A 22,467-nucleotide genomic window follows, 5' to 3' on the forward strand; every position below is an offset into this window, starting at 1 on the left:
GTTTATATTTATGAGTGACAGGGTATCTTCAGTAATTTTTTCACTATTTAACTGTTTTTCCATATAATACTCACAACCAATTGTAGTCAAGTCAAATATACTTTCATCAATATTGGTGTCTATGTCATATATTTTTTCCTCTATTTCCATGTTTGATCTGATTTTTTGTTGGTCATACTACCAATCGACATCATATTTATTTGTCTACTCAGGTCTGTACTTTGTAAGGTCCTCCATGTCTCTGATTTGTATACCCTTTGTCCCTTCTCTCACTCTGATCTAAACTCTACAGTTCCAGACCCATGTAGCAACGTGTTTGTTTGTTTTTTTTTGTAGTCTTGCTTCCCTGGCAATATCTGCATTTTTTTTTCATTCGATGCTCATTTATATAGACATTTGTTCCTTTCAGATTCTTTGCCTGTCTTAATAATTCATTTTTGTATTTTCTGCTTGTAAATCGTATAATAATATTAGGTAGTTTATTTTTACTGTCTTTGGATGTAATAATGAGACAGTCTGATATAGTGTCTTGATGTATGACAACACCTTTTTGATGTAAAAAATTTGTAACTTGCTGTTCTAATGTTTGGCTCCACCAGAATCCACCACCCTTGCGTATGACCGATGTTTTGTTTCCAAACCAGATATTATGACAGCGTCTTTTCTAGAATATTGTTCAAGTTCATCCACTCGCTGCTCAAGTTTCCTGATAATCCTGTCCTTCTCTCCAACAAGATTCTTGAGCTCCTTGATCTCCTTCATCAACTGGTCTAAATTAGTCATGTCTTTTGAAATACGGTTTAATGAGGTCTTTATTTCCTCTATATCTTCCTCCAGTTTATCTGTCTTCCTAGGTGGTGCCATGTTAAGTAAGGTTCAGTACTGGCCACTATTAATTATAAAACAGTTCTCTCTTGTAGTCTCCCTCACCACAAGTCCGGTCGCCACACACCGACCTGCCCCGATGTTACTTGGATATAGCCGCCGCCGGCTTGGTCGTAGCTGCCGCCAGCCTCGGATGTAGCCGCCGCCAGCCCCGGATGTAGCCGCCGCCAGCCTCGGATGTAGCCGTCGCCAGCCTCGGGTGTAGCCGTCGCCAGTCTTGGGTGTAGCCTTCGCCAGCCTCGGATGTAGCCGTCACCAGCCCCGGATGTAACCGACGCCGCGGGCCTGGATGGATCGCCTCCTGTGCCAACGCCGCGGGCCTGGATGGTTCGCCTCTGCTGAGGCCACGGGCCTGGATGTATCGCCTCCTCCACCGACGTCGCGGGCCTGGATGGATCGCCTCTTCCGCCGACGCCGTGGGCCTAGATGGATAGCCTCCTCCGCCGATGCTGCGAGCCTGGATGGTTCACCTCCACCCATTTCGTGGGCCTGGATGGTTCGCCTCTGCTGACGCAGCGGGCCTAGATGGTTCGTCTCCGCCAATGCCGCGGGCCTGGATGGATCGCTTCCACCGATGCCGTGGGCCTGGATGGTACACCGCCGGCCTGGATAGGTTGCCGTTAGCTTCGCGGCTAATCCGATCTTTACTTTAGTTACTTTCTTACTGATTTCTTACTTACTGTTACTGTTTTAAGCAGAAACTCAGCGAAATTCTGTGACACACTTCGGATTGGCCACTTCGTCGGAAATAACGTGACTCCGCCGTTCACACAGCTCCCAACACTGCGCCCATCTTTTCTGGCACAGCGCAGCCAGAAAAGTGTGAGTTTAAGAATTAATTCCAGTCTAATCCACTGGGGATTTACTTTGTTATTTATTAACGTGAGAGATGGTTAGTGACAGTGAATAGAATTAAATAAAGCCACTCCGTTTTATCTGACACCATAGCCCGGTCTTACTTGGATGCGCTGTGCAGCTGGTCTCCATGAGGTCAGATGCTGGGAGCCGTCTGGTTTTCAGTCGAGGAGCCATCCGTCTGCACAGCTGTTTCCGGTACCTTGGCAAAGAGACTAAGCCGGTCGCCGCACCTAGTTTCGTGGGTTACCAGGGGTGCTTCCAGTTGTAATCGCCGTGACTTGTGTCGGCAGCTCTCTGCTGCGGCTCAGCTGACATGGATGTTTTACCTCTGCAGCGCTTGCTGTCTGTGTTCATTAGAATAAAGGCTTGAGTGTCTTTATCTTCTATACACCAAAAACACCATTTTCTTTGGAAGCCAGATCAAATCACAAAAACTCGATACAAACTAGTTGACTTTGTAAGAAAAATGTTCACGAGTTGAATTTGGACTTCAAGAAGAAAAAGGTTTTAATTTGAAAAATCGTCAAAGGAAGTTAAATGCGCCTGCGCATTTAACTTCACAAAAGTGGAGAAAAAGTTATTTGTAGAAAAAAAAAGTAATTTCTCGCTTTGCGCGCACAAGCAAGAAATACGTTTAGACAAGACGTGGTTGCAAGACAAAAGGTCATAAATTTTGGATTGCTAAAGGTGGGCTTACACTGTGCGGGTTTTGGCCCTTTTTCAGCCGATTTTTCACTCGTGCGAGAATTTTTTGGATCGCGCTGAGTTTCAGCTTAATCATGCGTCCTGCATCGTGCAGTCTACATGGAGTAACGAGCTGCGTTTAACATCTCACGACCACCTCCCGATCTTGAATCATATGGTCGGATGAAATCAAACCTGTTTGATATTTTGGTCGGCCATCGTGGCTCATGAGGGTTCCGTGCTGCTGAAGCAGCGCTACAAGCGTCTACGTGATGATTACCTCGCGCACTGTCCATGAGCAAACACCGGAGAGAGCAAGCAGGGATCTCATGTAAAGTCTTGTGTTTTTTTTATTGCGTTCCCTCGCAATAACCTAATATCATATTAAAGTTCATGCCTATCAGCGCACACAGTGAGTGGAATCAGGTGGGGGAGACTGAACATATATGCGCGTGCGCGCGCACACACACACACACACAACAGGATTTACGACAGATGAGAGAGTAAGTTGCAACACCTTGCACAGCTGAATGTTTATGTTTTCTTTTTTACTGTCCTCTCATGAATCATGTTGCTGTCTGCTGTGTGTGCGCGTGCGCACATATATGTTCAGTCACCTCCACCTGATTTCACTCACTGTGCGCGCTGATAGGCATGAAATAATTTTTTTAAAAAGAAGAAAAAAAGCTTCCGACGTGGTTTTTGAATGTACAATGTGAGCAGTCAGATTGCATCAGAGCATCGGGCCATACAGTGTGAGAACATGAATCGTGCGCTTTGAACTTTTAACCCCTGCAGTTTTGTCGCACAGTTTGAGCTGGAGACAAGTACAACGATTGAAAATATCGTACAGTGTATGCCCAGCCTAAGGCAGCATCTCGGGACCCAAGAAAAATGCAGGTCGAGAAGAAAAGAGAAGCGAAGCAAAAAGGGAAGAGAGCGATTCCTCGGGGTTGCATGCTTTTAAAGGGTTAAAAGCTCCACCCCCAATAATTCTGGGTACTGTAGGTTTTCTCTGCGTTCCTTTGTCTAGTTTTATAATAAATCAATGTCTGCTATTTTAAATTCCCGCTTAACCAAGCAAGTCCTGAACTGCAAAACTCTAGTAAATAATTTCCTTAGAACTATCACACAACACAATTATATATGAAAAAGCACATTTGATAAACTTTCTATGATCTATGATCAGAGCAAAAAGGCACAAGACATATACATTCCATGTACATGTACATGTTACAACAACAAAGTACAACTTTTTAAATGTGGTTCCAACTTTAAAACATTGTGCTATTTGGGTACATGTCCTTCCCCAATTCGCCCAACAGGGGTCACTCTTGTTCCACAGACTGGAAGGGGCTGGGTTTTGGATTTAATCATAAAACATAAAATCTGTTAATCTTGCATCGATTTTAACCTGACAAACTGCGTTATGATGACCAAGTTGAGGGTAATCCTTCTGTGGTATGACCTTACTGGAATCTTGCTGTAGAGACATAGTTATAGGACTTTTGGGGACAAATATGTCTTTCGGTGGTCTGTGTTCTTAGATGAGAAGCAGTTGTGACCATCTGGCTTTTGGGACCTGATAAGGGTTTCACAGCCTCATGAGGAATGCAATTTAAAGAGTCTTAATTCCTGTTATTGGTGGGGGTTGATGACAGTTGGACATCCTGTGCGAAACCAGAAAAGCCTCCTTTTGACAACTAGATATATCCCAGATCATTGGGATATATTGGGTTTCTCTGAAGACAGATTTTATGACTTTTGCTTAATGCAAACTTGCAGGCTAATGCAGGCTTCTCGCTACATGAATAACAATAAAGCTGAAACAATTGTGTTTGGGCATTCTGGCATGCAGAATGTTGGATCCTCAAACTTTGGTGTTCTGGGTAACTTCCCCTCGAACTTCTGCCTTATTGTGGTGGGGGAGTTTGCGTACCCAGATGATCCTAGGAGCTATGTTGTTGGGGGCTTTGTGCCCCTGGTAGGGTCTCCCAAGGCAAACAGGTCCTAGGTGATGGGTCAGACTAAAGGCAGTTCAAAAGCTCCCATTACCAGTACAAAATCAAGGACTGAGATGTCGCCCACTATGGCGGAGCCGGGGCCCCACCCTGAAGCCAGGCCTGGGGCTGGGGCTCACGCACGAGCGCCTGGTGGTTGGGCTTTAGCCCACAGGGCCCAGCCCGAAAGAGTGATGTGGGCCCGCCCTCCTGTGGGTTCACTACCTGCAGAGGGGGCCATGGGGGTCGGGTGCAGAGAGGATTGGGTGGCAGTTGAGGGTGGGTGGCCCGGCGGCCCGGTCTGCGCTCACAGCCCCTGGCTGTTGGGACTTGGAATGTCACCTCGCTGGGGGGGAAGGAGCCTGAGCGGTTGAGAGATACTGACTAGAGATAATCGGGCTCACCTCTATGCATAGCTTGGGCTCTGGTACCCAACTCCTGGAGAGGGACTGGATGCTCCACTTTTCTGGTGTTGCCCACGGGGAGAGGCAGAGAGCTGGGGTAGCATTGGTTATTGCTCCCCAGCTCAGTCGCCATGTGTTGGAGTTCACTCCGGTGAACTAGACGGTCACATCCCTACGCCTTTGGGTCGGGGACAAGTCTCTCACTGTCTTGGAGTCCCTGGGAGGGGTACTAGATAGTGCTCTGACTGGGGACTCCATTGTTCTCCTGGGGGATTTCAATGCCCAGGTGGGCAGCAACAGTGAGACCTGGAGGGGGGTGATCAGGAAGCACGGCCTCCCCGATCTGAACCCGAGTGGTGTTCAGTTGTTGGACTTCTGTGCTAGTCACAGTTTGTCCATCACAAACACCATGTTCATGCACTAGGGTGTCCATAAGTGCACATGGCACCAAGACACCCTGAGCCAGAGGTCGATGATCGACTTTGTAGTTGTATCATCTGAGCTTCGGCCACATGTCTCAGACACTAGGGTGAAGAGAAGGGCTGAGCTGTCGACCGATCACCACCTGGTGGTGAGTTGGGTCCACTGGGAGAGGAGGAAGCCAGTCAGACCTGGCAGGCCCAAACATATAGTGAGGGTCTGCTGGGAACGACTGGCGGAACCCTGTGTCAGCGAGGTCTTCAACTCCCACCTCCGGGAAAGCTTCTCCCAGATCCTGGGGAAGGTTGGAGACATGGAGTCCAAGTGGACCATGTTCTCCACCTCCATTGTCGATGCGGCCGCTCGTAGTTGTGGTCACAGGGTCTCTGGTGCCTGTCGTGGCGGCAATCCCCGAACCCGGTGGTGGACGCCAGAAGTAAGAGATGCCGTCAAGCTGAAGAACGAGTCCTACTTGTCTTTGTTGGTAAGTGGGACCCCGGAGGCAGCAGACAGGTACTGGCAGGCCAAGTGTGCTGCAGCCCATGCAGTCGCAGAGGCAAAAACTTGGGTCTGGGAGGAGTTCGGAGAGCCCATCGAAGGGACTACTATGTAACACAATTTTTGTTCCTGGTTTCTAAGTGTTATATTTCAACTGCTTATGTCTAAAGTCTATGGAAAAATGACTACATTCAGCACAAACTTTGATTTTATTTTTTTTAACATTCTAGAAAGTTCTAAATGTTTCTTGAAATTTCTAGATAATTCTGGAAACTTCTAGAAAATTCTGGACAGTTCTAGCAGTTAAAGAATATTCTAGAAGACTACTCAGTAGTAGTGAAAGCGAATCAAGAATATTCTTGAAAACAGACAAATTTCAAAAGACGTGCGAGCGGATTGCAGCGCCGGCTCGCAGCCGCCGCGACGCTCCGCCACAGGAAAAACACCTCTGTTGGAAGCCTTAACGACAAGTTGGAACATGTCCAGCTGTTAAACAATTTCTCATATACTCACTCCACTGAAAGCCATCAAAAGCCACCTGGATTTTACAAATGGTTATCAACACGGAGGTGTTTTTCCTGTGCCGCCATGCCGCCGCACCGCGCCGGCTGCGTCCCGTCCGCACATCTTTCATTAAAAAAATCTCCTTTAACAGTGGAATATCCGGATAAAATGCTGAAACCGACTTCTTCTGAAACTTCTCTGTTCTCTCACGACGTCCTGGATCAATAGAGCCTGAAATGTGGAGGTTTTCAGCTTGAAACAGGCTGACGACGGTGCCTGGGACCGCTGCGCGACGTCTCGCTCCGTGGGAAGTCCTTAAAGCGACAGTATCACCTCAAAATCTCTCATCAGCCGTTAAAATTTTCACGGAAACCCAGCTTAATTTTTCGAACCGTGTCCACTTCGATGTGTCTCACAGGTTTAGAAAAAATTTTGATCAAACAAAGCGTCAGTCTCTCAGCAACTTCTCAGACAAAGGAATTCCGATGAGGGGCTGGACGACTCCTCCCACAAGGAGTCCTCACAGGCGAATGACGTCACTGACAGGCGTGGAAAAACTCACGCATGCGCACGAGGGTTCAAGCATGTCTGACGTAAAAACATATGAATGAAATCCATATAGTTTTTGAAAAAAATAAAAAAGGACCTATACTTTATTGACAGACCTCGTATATATATATATATATATATATATACTATGTTTTACTGCTTTTGAAAGATGATGACAGTGTTTGGGGTTTTATTTTTTTTTATTTATTCATTTTTCGTGTGTTCTTTCGGTTTGTGATCCTTGAATTTACCCAGCAGCCCCTGCGGCGCTTAAAGTGAAACTGGTTTATCAGATGCCGACAGTGTAATCTGATGTGGCTGCAACCAAATCAGTACTAATAGTTATTGGTTACTGGTTATCTATAATAAAGATTATTTTTTTTTTTGCAGTTTATCGGTTTATCATCATAAAAGATAACTTTTCAGTTATCTGATTAATGGTTATCGAAGCTAATTTTTTGGTTAGCTGTGCTTACCACTGGACACAAGGCATGGACATGGTAACTTACATGAATGAAACAAAGATCATCTTTCTTAATGGAGGGAGTGGCTTTTCAGTTTCAATTTTTCAATTTATTTTCATTTATATAGCACCAAATCACAACAGAGTTGCCTCAAGACACTTCACACAAGTAACGTCTAACCTTACTAACCCCCAGAGCAACAGTGGTAAGGGAAAAACTCCCTCTGAGGAAGAAACCTCAAGCAGACCAGACTCAAAGGGGTGACCCTCTGCTTGGGCCATGCTACAGACATAAATTACAGAATTAAATTCATGGCAGGAGTGCTGAATCTGGGGTTGTGTTCCACATCTTGCAACTCCTTTGAAATTACAGACAAACCATTTTTAAGGTACATTCATTTCTGATTTGGTAGATGTTCAAGAAATAGCATTTTCAGTTAAAATGAATATGTTTGACTTTTATTGTGCATACCTGCAAAAGGCTGATTAAATGATATTTTGCCCTTATGGTCAGTAACATGCACACAATCCTCTTTTACATTCTGCTGTTGATGTCATGTTACTGTTATGCTGACTTTTGGACATGTATTCTTAGTAAATCAGCCACAAAGCATTCCACAACTGAATGTGTAAAACCATAGAATGCTCACGTAATTTAAAACTCATTATATGTGATCTTAGTAAACACAGCTGGGTAAGAATACTATGAAATCAGTTACTTATTACAAAATAGTGTACTGGACAATCAGAATACATTTGGATTACTTACAATGTAATCTGAATACTTTTGTATAAATTTTCTGTTCAGTAACTGATTACATTTCAATCCATTTGGCTTGACCAAATGCACTGCACCATAGACTTAAATAAGCCATGGATGAAACTGTCTTGCAGTTTTCTTCCAGGAAGAATAGGGGAGATATGCTGTAAATAATACCGTTAAAAACCATATATAAATTTAACAAACTCCCGCAATACGCCCCATAATTCAAATCATATTTTATTTGTTCAATTGATTCCCTCATTCTTCGAAACAGTCTCTCCTAAAGATTTTTAGTGACTCTCCATATTGCTTCAATTCACACGAACATTCATCTCAGCCTCAATTCAAACAGTCTGCATGATGCAATTGAATGCAAGTCAATATTTTACAGGATTTCAAAAAAAAAATATTATTCATGTCTTACAGAGTCAACACACTCAAAAAAAAAAAAAAAAAAAATCTTGTGCTCACCCTGCTTGTGTGAACAATTGTCACTCCTGTCCTTTTTCAGTCTGACATGAAGTCTCACACAGGTCATATCAGTCTTTTGATCTAGCAGCCATTAATAATCATGGGCCATGGAAAAAGTGGATATGCACATCATCAGCCCCATCAATAAATGATGCCTTTGATCCAAATAAAAGGCCTTCCAAAGAAGGGATATTGAGGGTGTCCTCTGAGAATTTTTTTTTTTTTTTTTTATACCATGCAGACCGGTAAATAATCAAGCCTGGGGCGATCCAGCCGTCTCTGCTCAGGAGATGCAGGCTGTGTCAACAGCGTGGCACTGCGCTGTCACCACACATCACTCCTGAGCCTCCTCACAGCCTTCAGCCCCCTGAAAATACCAGAAGCCTTATCGTTTCCCTCCTTACCACGCCACCACGTTAGCCGCAGAGCATACACACTGGAGCCAAATACTGAATTTATATATATATATATATATATATATTTTTTTTTTTTCCCCTGTCTTTGAAACACTGTATTTGCATGCTGTATTTGGCTTCCTTTCTGCAACGGTGTGAGCAAAAAAAAAAAAAAACAACACGTGAATTTGTAGCTCTATCACACAAAAATATAAAAGTTGATATTGAGGGCTTTGGCATCTTCTCCCTCTCAATTCATGTAACGTCCTCTAAATATCGAGGCAGCCACGAGTGCGTTCAAGTAATTAGATTACTCCAACGAAGTCAATATTTGTGCCAGCGCTGTCAAAAAATAACAAGCTCACCGCTCATGCAAACCTCCTTAAAACTGATCAGATTTTAACTTTTAATTAATGCATCAAGCTCCCGTTAGCTATCTGTCACCGGAATAAAAAGTGTGAATAATGTGTGGCACGTAGAAAATACATGCAGCTACGAGGCCTCATATGAAAATTCATGTGACTTGCCATCATTAGTGGAACGGATGCGCTTATCCAGGTTGGCGTTTAGCTTTGCACCTGAGGCTTGATGATGCCCTAAAATATGAACCATCGTGTGCGTGGAACAGGCTGTGACCTTCTTACACTGAAGCGTTAATACTCCAGAACAATATGAGGGAACATGGGAACAAAATGATCTTAATTAGGAAAGGAGCTCATTTTGTCTGACACCAGCCATCTCAGTCGTCACCCGATCGTCTCTCTAGCTCCTTATTATCACATAATAACATCCATTCAATTCAGGGTGTCAGCTGAACTTTAAATGCAGATTGAGAGACAATGCTTGATATAATGGAGTGGTTGGTGACTCTGTATTCATGCCGAAACTCAGAATGAAAATTATATGAGCCCTTTTGTGTGGAATGCACTCTTGCTCTGAGCGACTCCTTAAAATTGTATTGTTTGTGGGTGATGGCTGTATCATGAGCATTTTTCTCTAACAAAACATGAAAATCCATATTTTGATGTGGAGGAAGCGTCCACTCAAGCATCAGTTTCACATTTTTGCTCAGAGGAGACTTCACTCTCAAATGAGTAAAATTCCATTTTTGGAAAACACATATGGAGAGTGTGGAAGAGAGGTGAAGAAGAGAGTGCAGGCAAGGTGGAGTGGGTAGAGAAAGGTAGCAGGGGCAGATTTGTGACAGAAGGATATCTACAACAGTGAAAGTTTACACCAGCAGTGTTGTATGGTTTAGAGGTGGTGGCACCAATATAAAGGAAGCAGACTTGGAGGTGTCAGAGTTGAAAATATTGTGATTTTCTTTGGGAGTGAAGAGGGTGGACGGGATTTTGAAAGAACAAATCAGAGGGAAATGGTAAGTGAATTGCATTCATATAGTGCTTTTCCATCTGCATCAGAAGCTCAAAGTGCTTTATAATAATGCCTCACATTACCCATTCACGCAAACACAGTCACACACTGATGTCAATGTGCTGCCATGCAAGGTGTTCACTACACACCGGGAGCAACCTCACTCTAAAACAGTGCAGCCTCATTGAGTTATGTCCACTTGCTGAACTCAACTTTACAAGTTAAGCTGAGTTGTAATGAGTTTAACATCCAAAACTTGTAAGAGCTCTTTATGTTAAAGAGAGGTCGCAAGTGGACATAACTAAACAAGGGTGCAATGTTTTTAGAGTGTTGGGGATTAAAGACCTTGTCCAAGGCCCCTAGTGGACATGTGCAGAGGAGGGACCCAGTGTTTATAGGGAGGAGCATTTTGAGGATGGCGCCACCAGGCAAGACAAGAACAGGGATGCCAAAGAGGAGGTTTATGGATGTGCCAAGGAGGGACATGCAGGTGGTTGTGGTTGACAGAGGAATGTGCAGAGGGACAGAGTGTTTGACGACATTGACTCTTCCCACCCTTCCCGCAGCTCCTCTCATTGCTCCCCCTCCCCTGTGCACTCACCTCCTATTATTACCACCCCTCTCCTCCCACCAACCAGCCCCCACTCCCATCCCTCCACATTTCAGAGTGGCCTTTTATTGTGGCCAGCCTAAGGCACACCTGTGCAATAATCCTGCTGTCTAATCAGCATCTTGATATTCCACGGCTGTGAGGTGGGATGGATTATCTTGGCAAAGAAGTAGTGCTCACTAACACAGATTTAGATATACCTGTGAACCATATTTGAGAGAAATAGGTTTTTTGTGTATATAGAAAATGTTGGGTTTATATTTTTGTTCAGTGTAAGATCATCCATTCGAATCCCGGTCACATTTGAAAATCACTAAGGTTCTTTGTGCAAGTCCTTATTCCCCAAAAGTTTCTCCTGGTATGCATTTGATGGCCTTGCATGGTAGCACCCTAGACACTGGTAGACACTGGTTTCTGAGTGTATGTGTGAATGACTCTGTGTAGGTTCTCAGTTATCCATGCAAAGGATCAGAGGCTTCCTGAAGTTTGGTCAAGGCAGCTGGAATTCTTGTTTTGCTGAGAAATGTTTCCCCACTTATCCAAGTGGCTTCATCAGTCTGGGATAATATTAGTTAAGGAACACCCAGATGTACTTTTATGAGTGGACAAATGTTTCCCAGCTAAAAAAGATGTCTTGTTACCTTGACTAAACTTCAGGAAGCTTCATGTGTGAATGGTTATAAAGCACTTTGACCATCTGCATCTGATGGAAAAGCAGTCCATTTTCAACATACTGTTCCATTTACTCATCTATTTGCCATTTTCCTATCAGGAAATTTGATCTTGACCTCTCAACTTGATTGTTCACCAATTTGAAACAAAATCAGATCACTTCCTCCCAGCTGTACTAATCAAAATCTGATTTGGTGTTCTTAAGATATTGTTCTAATATTCATGTATACATACATACATAGCAGTTACAGCTTTATTAACAAACCAGCACCACCACTCCAGTCATCAATGACAACAATAACAACAAAAAGGAATGTGCATGAATATCAAGTAGTAGTTTTATGGGATGCACTTTGAGGATATTAAAATACTGTAGGAATAAATGAAAGAGAAAAAGGAAATAGCATCACCTCTGCAACATGTTTCTTTTTATCCATATTATTGCTTGCAGATGAGATGGTTGAAAGTCAAGAAGACACATTCAGGTTATGTAAAAGTGTATTTAACCAATCATGCACATCAACTTTACCATGTATTGTGTATTTATAGTTGTAACTGGGCATATTCTGCACATTTCATATTGAAGACGTACAATCAGAAGGTCATTTACATGTTTTTCATTACTTTGGTTTAAATCTTTTTACAACAGCATTGTCTGTCTTGTATCCAGCCTGTGAAAATGATGTGTTATAATGACATGGTCTCAGTGATTCTTTGGGCTGTTTTCTCTTTTAGTTTGTGTTGGTAGCAAAATTAACTGCACTGTATATTCCGTCCTTTTAATTAATGAATAACTTGAACCTTGGATCTAAAACACAATGGTCACCATGATTTGCATTAATTTGATTATAATTTTTCATTATTGGATAATTAAAACATCATCCAGATGATGTTGAGGTCAGTTTGATGAATATGAATTCAGCAAGTTTAAAAAGACTGTTGTAGCTATTTTGCATGTTGTTGAGCATGAAGTATGCCGTGATATTACATGTCGCATGTTAAATTTTATAGCATATGCAACAGGAACAGTGAAGGTTTGATCATCTATATAAACAAAGTTATTTATTATTATTATTATTACTATTATTATTACTACAAATAACATTTTTGGGAAATACTTGACAGGAATGACCATGTGTTCTAATTTGCATTATTTATACTCAAACATGGTGCTTTATGGTCCTTTAAGACTACAAATAAAGTTAATGTAATTGTGTTAACGACATCTCATTTAAACTAGTGTCAAGCACATTGTTATTCATGCGATAGCCTTCTTGATTACTCATATACACAGCAGGTCTCCAGCACAATTAAGAGGCTTGTTCTTGATGGCTTATTCACCTCACAATAATTGACACATCCCTAAAGTGCAAGCAAGGCATTAACTCAGGGACAAAAATAAATGCAGGTCCTATGTATTTATTGATGAAATAATCATCAAGCTCTAGTTCACTGGAGCTTGCTTCATCTTTCAATTTTAATTATTGGTTCTGGAAGATGTGACATGTCAGGATCTTTAATCACCTGAGACAGAGGTTTGCTGACACCTTGGACATACTGAGCAGAGATTGTGTCTGCAATGCAGATTCAGTGGATCTTTATGAATACATGCGCCACATCACCTTGGTAATTAAAAGAAAAAGATGTGTCAATTACAAATGGGCAATCAGTAAAGCTATGCCAGCAGGTGGGATTTTTCCACATGGGGATTGTGTTTCAGTTATGTCAATGTTGCCCTCACCTTTCTGTTTTGAAGTGGGGGAGACATCCAGCGTCACCTTCAGCAGATTTCCCACTACAAATATTTAAAGAAGGGCAAGTGGGACTCAATGGAGCACTAAGGATGCAGAGAGGACCTTGCTACAGGTTTATCCTGCACATGTGTTCAGTGGTCTGTTCCCACTGAGATAATCTGCATTTCAGCATCTTACAAGTCATCTAGGAATATTAACATACTGCACAATGTCTACATCTTAACCAGATTTGAAAGGCATTCCATTACACATGACAGTTTTATGGATTTCAAAGAGAAACACTGGAAGATTTGTTTTGGTCTCCAATAGGCTCTTGCAAGAAAATGCCATGTTCCAATTCACAGGAAGACACTTGTACATCATTGATCAATAACATTAATGTGCATTTAAAGGTAATTTTGATACATCTGTGGTGGAAGAAGATTGAGGAATCTGTGAGGAGATGACACACAGTCTATGGTCGAATACCCACTGACCTACTTATACAACACTCAAAGCATCTTTGCCATCTCAGTGAGATTGGGTGATCGACTGTGCTGCTGCCTTACTGTTGTGACCCAAAAAAACTGGAAAATGCCAACTGGATGCACATGTATCACCTGGCTGTGACCTGGCTATCTTTATGATCTGAGAATTGATCAGCTGTCTATATGGGTGGTTCCCATCCATGATCCAAGGCAGTTCTGTGTTGCCACAGCACTGTGGACAAGATATCTATTGTCTGGCAGGAGAAGTTTGGATTTCTTCCAAGGGAAGTCTGGCTTTCAAAAGGAATGTGTTTTTGCATCTACTATGATCAGTTCTTGCATGGACTGGCTATTGCATTAAGCCATGAAGTCTGGTTACTTGGCTGCCATTGTTGTTGTTGAACACAGGTTCAGTGCCCTTGAATTTGTGAAAAGTGCTCCAGCACTTGACAAGCTAAATGGGGAGTTGGAGCTTATCAAGCAATACTTGGATCTTAAGAGAATTAAGTGTTTGTGGTGATGGTGTAAATCTTGTTTCAAGTTTCACTTATCTTCATCATGATTTTCTTACAACCCCAATTCCAATGAAGTTGGGATGTTGTGTGAAATGTAAATAAAGACAAAATATGATTTGCAAATCCTCTTCAACCTATATTCAACTGAATACACCACAAAGACAAGATATTTAATGATCAAACTGATAGACTTTCTTGCTTTTGTGCAAATATCTGCTCATTTTGAAATGGATGCCTGCAACACATTTCAAAAAAAGTTGGGGCAGGGCAACAAAAGACTGGGAAAGTTGATGAATGCTCAAAGAACACCTAATTGGAAACAAGGGAGTGTCATGAATGGGTATAAAAGGAGCATCCCCAAAAGGGTCAGCCGCTCACAAGCAAAGATGGGGCAAGGATCACCACTTTGTGAACAACTGTGTGAAAAAATAGTCCAACAGTTTAAGAAAAATGTTTTTCAATGTTCAATTGCGAGGAATTTAGGGATTCCATCATCTACAGTCCATAATATAATCAGAAGATTCAGAGAATCTGGACACAGTTTGTCGCTACATCTACAAGTGCAAGTTAAAAGCCTACCATGCAATGTGAAAGCCATACATCAACAACATCCAGAAACGCCGCTGCCTTCTCTGGGCCCGAGCTCATTTGAAATGGACAGATGCAAAGTGTAAAAGGGTGCTGTGGTCTGATGAGTCCACATTTCAAATTGTTTTTGGAAATCATGGACGTCATGTCCCCTGGACAAAAGAGGAAAAAGACCATCCAGATTGTAACAGTGCAATGTTCACACAAGCTTCTAATCACATAAGCTTCCTCGCTTCTGTGATTAGAAGCAAAACGTCCTCGCATAAAGCAACCCAGTCCAGTCGAAGATTCAAGCGTCTCTTCTACGGAAACCACCTGGACAACTGAGAGCCTTCACAAAAACAAACCATCCAGATTGTTACCAGTGCAGAGTTCAAAAGCCAGCATCTGTGATGGTATCGGGGTGTGTTAGTGCCAATGGCATGGGCAACTTACACATCTGTGATGGCACCATCAATGCTGAAAGGTACATCCAGATTTTGGAGCAACACATGCTGCCATCCAAGCAACGTCTTTTTCAGGGATGTCCCTGCTTATTTCAGCAAGACAATGCCAGCCACATCCTGCATGTGTTACAACAGCGTGGCTTCATAGTAAGAGTGTGGGTACTAGTCTGGCCTGCTTGCAGTCCAGACCTGTCACCCATTGAAAATGTTTGGCGCATTATGAAGCGCAAAATACGGCAATGGAGACCCCGGACTGTTGAAAAACTGAAACCGTACATCAAGCAAGAACTGGAACGAATTCCACCTACAAAGCTTCAACAATTAGTGTCCTCAGTTCCCAAATGCTTGTTGAGTGTTGTTCGAAGGAAAGGTGTTGTAAACAGTGGTAAACATACCACTGTCCCAGCTTTTTTGAAATGTGTTGTAGGTATCCACTTCAAAATGAGCAAATATTTGCACAAAAACAATAAAGTTTATCAGTTTGAGCATTCAATACCTTGTCTTTGTGGTGTATTCAATTGAATATAAGTTGAAAAGGATTTGCAAATCATTGTATTCTGTTTGTATTTACATTTTACACAACGTCCCAACTTCATTGGAATTGGGGCTGTAAAGTAACCCCTTAGTTCGGTGGAGTTAGATGTTACTGTCACTCCAGATGAGCTTAGTGTCGGGGCAGCTAATGCACCCATTGGCATTAGATTACCACTGGCAGCAGTACACAATGGCTTTCAGACTGCTAGTTAGAACAAAACCTGTAAGGCTAGGTGCCCAGTTGTGGTACCCAGCCTACAATCACTGTTGTGACTGTGTACCATTTTTCTGCCTTGAATATGCCTGTTGATAGCACTCTAAATCCACGGGCACTGGAACGCATTGAGGCAATGGAGGGAGGAAGATGATCTCAGGTGGATAAGGCAGTGCTCAATTTGATGAGAGGATCTTCGGCTCAAATCCCTGTGAGACCGGAAAATTACTTACTGCTCTTGGGCAAGGTCCTTTATCTGCAAGTTGCTCCCTGTGTCTACTGAGCACCTTGCATATCAACATCCTGACATTGGTGTGTGAGTGTGAATTGGTGAATGTGAGGTTTCACTGTAAAACGAAGGTTATATGCTATAGGAATTTTTTTCCCTAGACATGTCCTCCAACTCCAGTTGGTGAACCCCAAGGCAATCTCAGTCCAGATGCAATCCCTCTACCATGTCCTGGGTTAACAGCTGGTATATCTCGATAGGGCAGTCTTCAGAAGTCATCAAAATGACATACCTGAATCACCTTAATTAACTCAATGCAAATCAGCAGTTAAGCATACGTTCATGGAAATGCCACCTCTTTCAAGGTTGGACACATGCGTTGGTTTGTAGTTGCTCTGGTAGCAGGTCATGACAAGAACATTTACTAGTTGAGGCAACTAGTTGAGTTGCAGAAACAAAGTCACATTTGAATGAATGAATGAATGAATGAATGAATGAATGAATGAATGAATGAATGAATGAAAACTGTTTATTTCGAACATTTGATACAACAACAATTACAAGATAGATCAGTAAAGACAACAACAAAAAAGTTCCTACTGTGTACCCAACATGTCCGAAAAGGGGTAGGGTGAAGCATCAGCTTATTTATCCCTACCCCTTCTTCCCCACAACCAGTAATACCCTTTGCCACATATACACATAGATTCCTACACACCTAAACCGATATCAATATATATATATATATATATATATATATATATATATATATATATATATATATATATATATATACACATACATATATACATCAACATACATACACATATACATACACATATATACACATATACACACATATACATATATACATATATATACACAAACATAAATATACACCTACACATACCTACTTACATACAAAATACTATATATTTACAAGCCGAAGCAAAAAAACAAAAACACCCTAACCCTCATTACCCTTCCTCCTCCCTATACCTAGAAAAAACCATATTTTTGTACCGCTGTTTGAACTGGTTCATGCTTGGACATTGCTTGAGCCCCACTCCCAATCTGTTCCACATCCTCACCCCACAGACAGAAATACAGAAACCTTTTAATGTTGTTCGTGCCCACTGATGCTTTAAATTAAATTTCCCCTCAGACTGTAATCCCCTGATCTGTTAAAAAACATATTTTTAATATTTGCTGGAAGTAAATTGTTTATTGCTTTATACACAATTTGTACTGTTTGAAAATGAACCAAGTCTGTGAATTTTAAGAATTTGGATTGTAAAAATAGTGGATTTGTATGATCTCTATAGCCAGTATTATGAATAATTCTTATAGCTCTTTTCTGCATTACTGATAGTGATTGTGTTGTACCTTTCTTTATAAGTATTACCCCATACCTCTGCACAGTACTGGAAATATGGTAAAACCAGTGAGCGGTAAAGAATGCGGAGTGAGTTGTGGTCCAGAATATGTTTCGCTTTGTTTAGAACTCAAATGCTTCTTGACAGTTTACTTTGTATATGTTTTATATGAGTCTTCCAGTTTATCTTATCATCTATTATCACCCCCAGAAACTTATTTTCAGGTACCCTTTCAATATCTACCCCCTCGACTTGGAACTGAACCTGTATGTCTGTATTACAATAGCCAAATAACATGTATTTTGTTTTACTTAAGTTTAATGATAATTTGTTTCTGTCAAACCATATTTTCAATTTTCCCATTTCTATACTGATCCTCCTCAGTAACTCCTCCAAATCCCCCCCTGAACAAAAAATGCTTGTGTCATCTGCAAATAATACTAATTTTAATATTTTGGAAACATTGACAATATCATTTATATAACTTAGAAACAGTTTTGGACCCAATACTGACCCCTGTGGGACGCCACAAGCATTGTCCAAGCATGATGATGTATATTCCCCCAACTTCACAAACTGTTTTCTGTTACTTAAGTAGCTTCTCACCCAGTGCAACACCAACCCCCTAATCCCATACTGTTCAAGTTTATTGATTAATATGTCATGATTGATTGTATCAAAAGCCTTTTTAAGGTCTATAAATATTCCAACTGAATGTAATTTGTGGTCTCTGGCGTTTGTAATCTCCTCAACTGATTCTATTAATGCAAGTGATGTTGAACTATGTGCTCTGAATCCATATTGACTATCAGTAAGTAATTTATGTTTATTTATGAATTTGTCTAATCTATTATTGAATAACTTTTCTAATAATTTGGAAAATTGTGGAAGCAAAGAAACAGGTCTATAATTTGTGAAGTGGTGTCTATCCCCAGTCTTATACAGCGGCACAACCTTAGCTATTTCATTGATTGGGAAATTTACCGGTTTGAAATGATAAGTTACAGATGTATGTTAAAGGTTCTACAATCCATTCAATGACCTGTTTTACCACCACCATATCAATTTCATTTAAATCGGTAGATGTTTTATATTTACAATTATTCACAATGTCTATAATTTCTTTTCCATCCACTGCTGTGAGGAACATTGAACAGGGATTTCTTTCTATGAGATTATTATCCCAATCCTCAGGTTGGGAATCGGGAATTTTTTCTGCCAAGCTTGGTCCAATATTTACAAAAAAATTATTAAAACCGTTGACTACCTCATCCTTATTTCCTTCTTGACATTATTATCAATGAAATACTGAGGGTAACTCTGTTTTTTATTACCATTTTTGATAATGCTATTTAATATATCCCATATTCCTTTAATATTGTTTTGTTATTATATAATATGTTACTATAATATTCCTTCCTACATACCCGTATAATATTAGTTAATCTATTTTTGTATTTCTTATATCTATTTTCTGCCTCTTTAGTCTTTAGTTTTATGAATTCTCTATACAGTGTATTTTTCTTATTACATGCATTTCGTAACCCTTTCGTCATCCATGGTCGAGCTTGGATTTTTTGTTTTCTGTAGTCTTGTTTAATTGGACAATTTTTTATCATATAATGATGTAAATATTTGTAAAAAAGTTTCATATGCACTATCAACATTACTTTCACTGTATACCTTTTCCCAGTTTTGCTCCTGTAAATCCTTCTTTAGTGTGTCATGTTTTCCTCTGTCCGCACTCGCCTGTATTTATTTTCTCCTCTGGCTGATTCCGCCGATGGTTTCTATTATAAACGATGAAAACTGGTAGATGATCACTAATGTCATTGATTAATAATCCACTCACAGTGTTATTCTCAATATCATTGCTGAATATATTATCAATTAAGGTAGCACTATGGGATGTAATTCTGCTTGGCCTGGTGATTTTTGGATATAAACTCCTACTGTACATTATACTGATAAATTCCTCTGTTATTTTATGCTTATTTGGATTGAGCAGATCAATATTAAGTCACCACAAATGAACACAGTTTTTTGATTAGTTTTTGAGAACATTTTTCCCATACAGTCAGGTGAATGTTTCAATACAAGATCCTGGTGCTCTATATATACAGCTGACTAATACATTTTTGCTTTTTTCTTCACATATTTCAATAGTTATACATTCTAATAAGTTATCAATCACAGTTGTCATATTGTCTACTATTTTATAATCCATGTTCTTATCCACATACACAGCCACCTCCTCCTCCACTCTTATTCTTTCTGTTACACAATTAAATTCATATCCATCAGTTTCAAAATCCATTCCTTTATCTTCATTGATCCATGTTTCTGATATAGCAATTATGTTAAATATTTTTTTTAACTGACTTAAATATTCTTTAATGTTGTTAAAGTTTGCATATAGACTTCTGCTGTTGAAATGGATTATTGATAATTTGTTATCCGTTCTAATGATCCGATAAACTGTTCATCTGTATAATAGCAACAACTGTCATTGATATTTGAGAAGAAATTATTGTCCGGGTCTATATCGTGCTCCAAGTCCAGTACATTGTGGTCTGTGTATTTAAATGTTCTCAGTTCTACTTTTCCATGATCAGCAATCCTTTGAGTTATATCCTTCTTGTCTCCAGATGTAGATGAATATTAGGTTAGTAGTTAAACCTAATTTGATTAGTTTAACTACAATTTGTGTATTACCATTCAAATTTAGTCATAGAAATTAGGTTTGAACTCAAAATACAAATGTGTCTTTTTCAATTCTATTTTCTTTCATCTAAACATATGCATTCTTCATTTTTTTTTTTATTTGGAAAAAATGACCTCATTAATTTGACAATTGTGAATGTCCAATCAGCAATAATGCAGATTCTAATTGTTCTTTGCTTTTAAATGAATGGTCCTATGTCCCATACACAATGAAAATACACACATTACACTATATTCTAATACTGGTATTACATATAGCATAGTTAGATGCTTCTAAGCAGACAAGCTTTACAACAATGTCCTGCAGTAGATGACCTCATATTATCAGCATGATCTGTGTACTAACGTTTCACACCTTTTTCTCACTGGAGTTGCTGGAGGATCCAGAGGAAATGCTACCAAGTGTGATGTATGTCTCTTCTGGCTCATATGTATCACCATGGTGCCCAGCAGATTACAGTAATGATTGTGGAATGTCAGAGTCTTTCCAGACTGTAAATTGAATTGTTTGAGACACCTTTGTAACAGTCAGTGTGAAAACATCTAATACAAGATATATTTTTCATCCTGCTTCACCATGCTCATCGGCTTACTGACCTATAAGTTCTATTTGAAACAGGAAAGGGTCGCACAAAGTGCTGCATTAACATGAGCAACCTGGCAGAATCATATAGTGCAGTGTTTACAGCAGCACTACTTGGGCTACATGCCTTTTCAGATTGTGACAGCACTAGCACATTCAGATCTAAAGGAAAGGTGAAACCTTTGAAACTGTTGCAGAAGCATCAGAAATTCCAGGCAGCATTTGCAGAACTAGGGGAGTCGTGGAAAATTGCTAAGAGGGTGGTGGCTTTGCTAGAGGAATTTACCTACTTAGTGTATGGTGACAGATGAGCAACAAAGTGAATACATTGAGACATACTCGACTTCTGAAGAAGTGTGGTGAGGATGGAAAGCTGGAGACATCCAAGAAGACTGACCTAGCCTCTTTTCCACTATGTCAGAGCTCCTTAGTTGAGCACATCAACCAGGTAAATTTCCAAGTTGGTATATGGAAGCATGCACACACACCTAAATCAGACTTTCCTGATCCTACCAAAGGTCATGGCTGGACTGTTGAAGTGGGCATATTCAGCCAAATTGTTGGGAAAGAATGTGCTCCAACCGAACTGTTGACATTTTGACACCATGAACCAAGGGGACGAGGAGGAGGACAGTGAAACAGAAAGAGAAAGTGACAGTGATACTGAGAGTGAGGAAGAGTCACGCAGTGAGTGATAGTGATGGTGAGGCTAGATTGATTCCACGTCACCCTTCGTAATTGCCGAATTTGGCAGTTGGATAAATAATGCTTATCAATGATCTGAAGAAGCCAAAATTCAGTTTAAGCTAGTGTGGGCATAATTTTACTGGAGGTTTGTATGGCCAGGAAACACCATTTTTGACCTAAAAGTGACAAAATGGTACACTGCATCATCAGTGCGAAGAGGTATATCTCTGAAACTGTGGCACCCCTCTGGAATTCTTACAGTTCAAAAAAATTATTAGTGCCTGCTTAAAACACTGGTTAAAAATCTCCAAAGCGGTTTTGGCCATAAGCAGCATTTTAAATTGGGAAGGTTCTGTTGTGTGGGCCTGCTGAAGAGGAGGTACTGACTGGGCCCACCACCAGAGGGAGCCCTGCCTGAAGTGCGGGCTTCAGGCACGAGAGGGCACGGAGCAACAGGGAGTGGCAGCTGTCACCCATCAACAACACCAGCTGGCACTCATCATCATCAACCACATCTCCATAAGAGCCGGGCAGCATCTTCACCTCACTGCTGGAGAAATCGTCTACGATCAGGTAAACCTCTCAGCCATGATTGTGCCAAAACGCACGTACTTTTCTGAGTCTTGCAGGAGTACCTGAGGATCCTACTTGCAGCTGGACGCTGAGTTTTGGGAATGCGTGACAAGTGACGGTCAAACTAAGAGAAGTAGCTCTCAGGCTCTACACGAACTGTGTTACTGTGATTAAGGGGTGGAGGTGCTTTCCACCATTGTACTGAACTGTTTGCTGGGTGTTCACAC

This window comes from Thalassophryne amazonica, chromosome 11, assembly GCF_902500255.1.
Source record: "Thalassophryne amazonica chromosome 11, fThaAma1.1, whole genome shotgun sequence".
NCBI classification, from domain to species: domain Eukaryota; kingdom Metazoa; phylum Chordata; class Actinopteri; order Batrachoidiformes; family Batrachoididae; genus Thalassophryne; species Thalassophryne amazonica.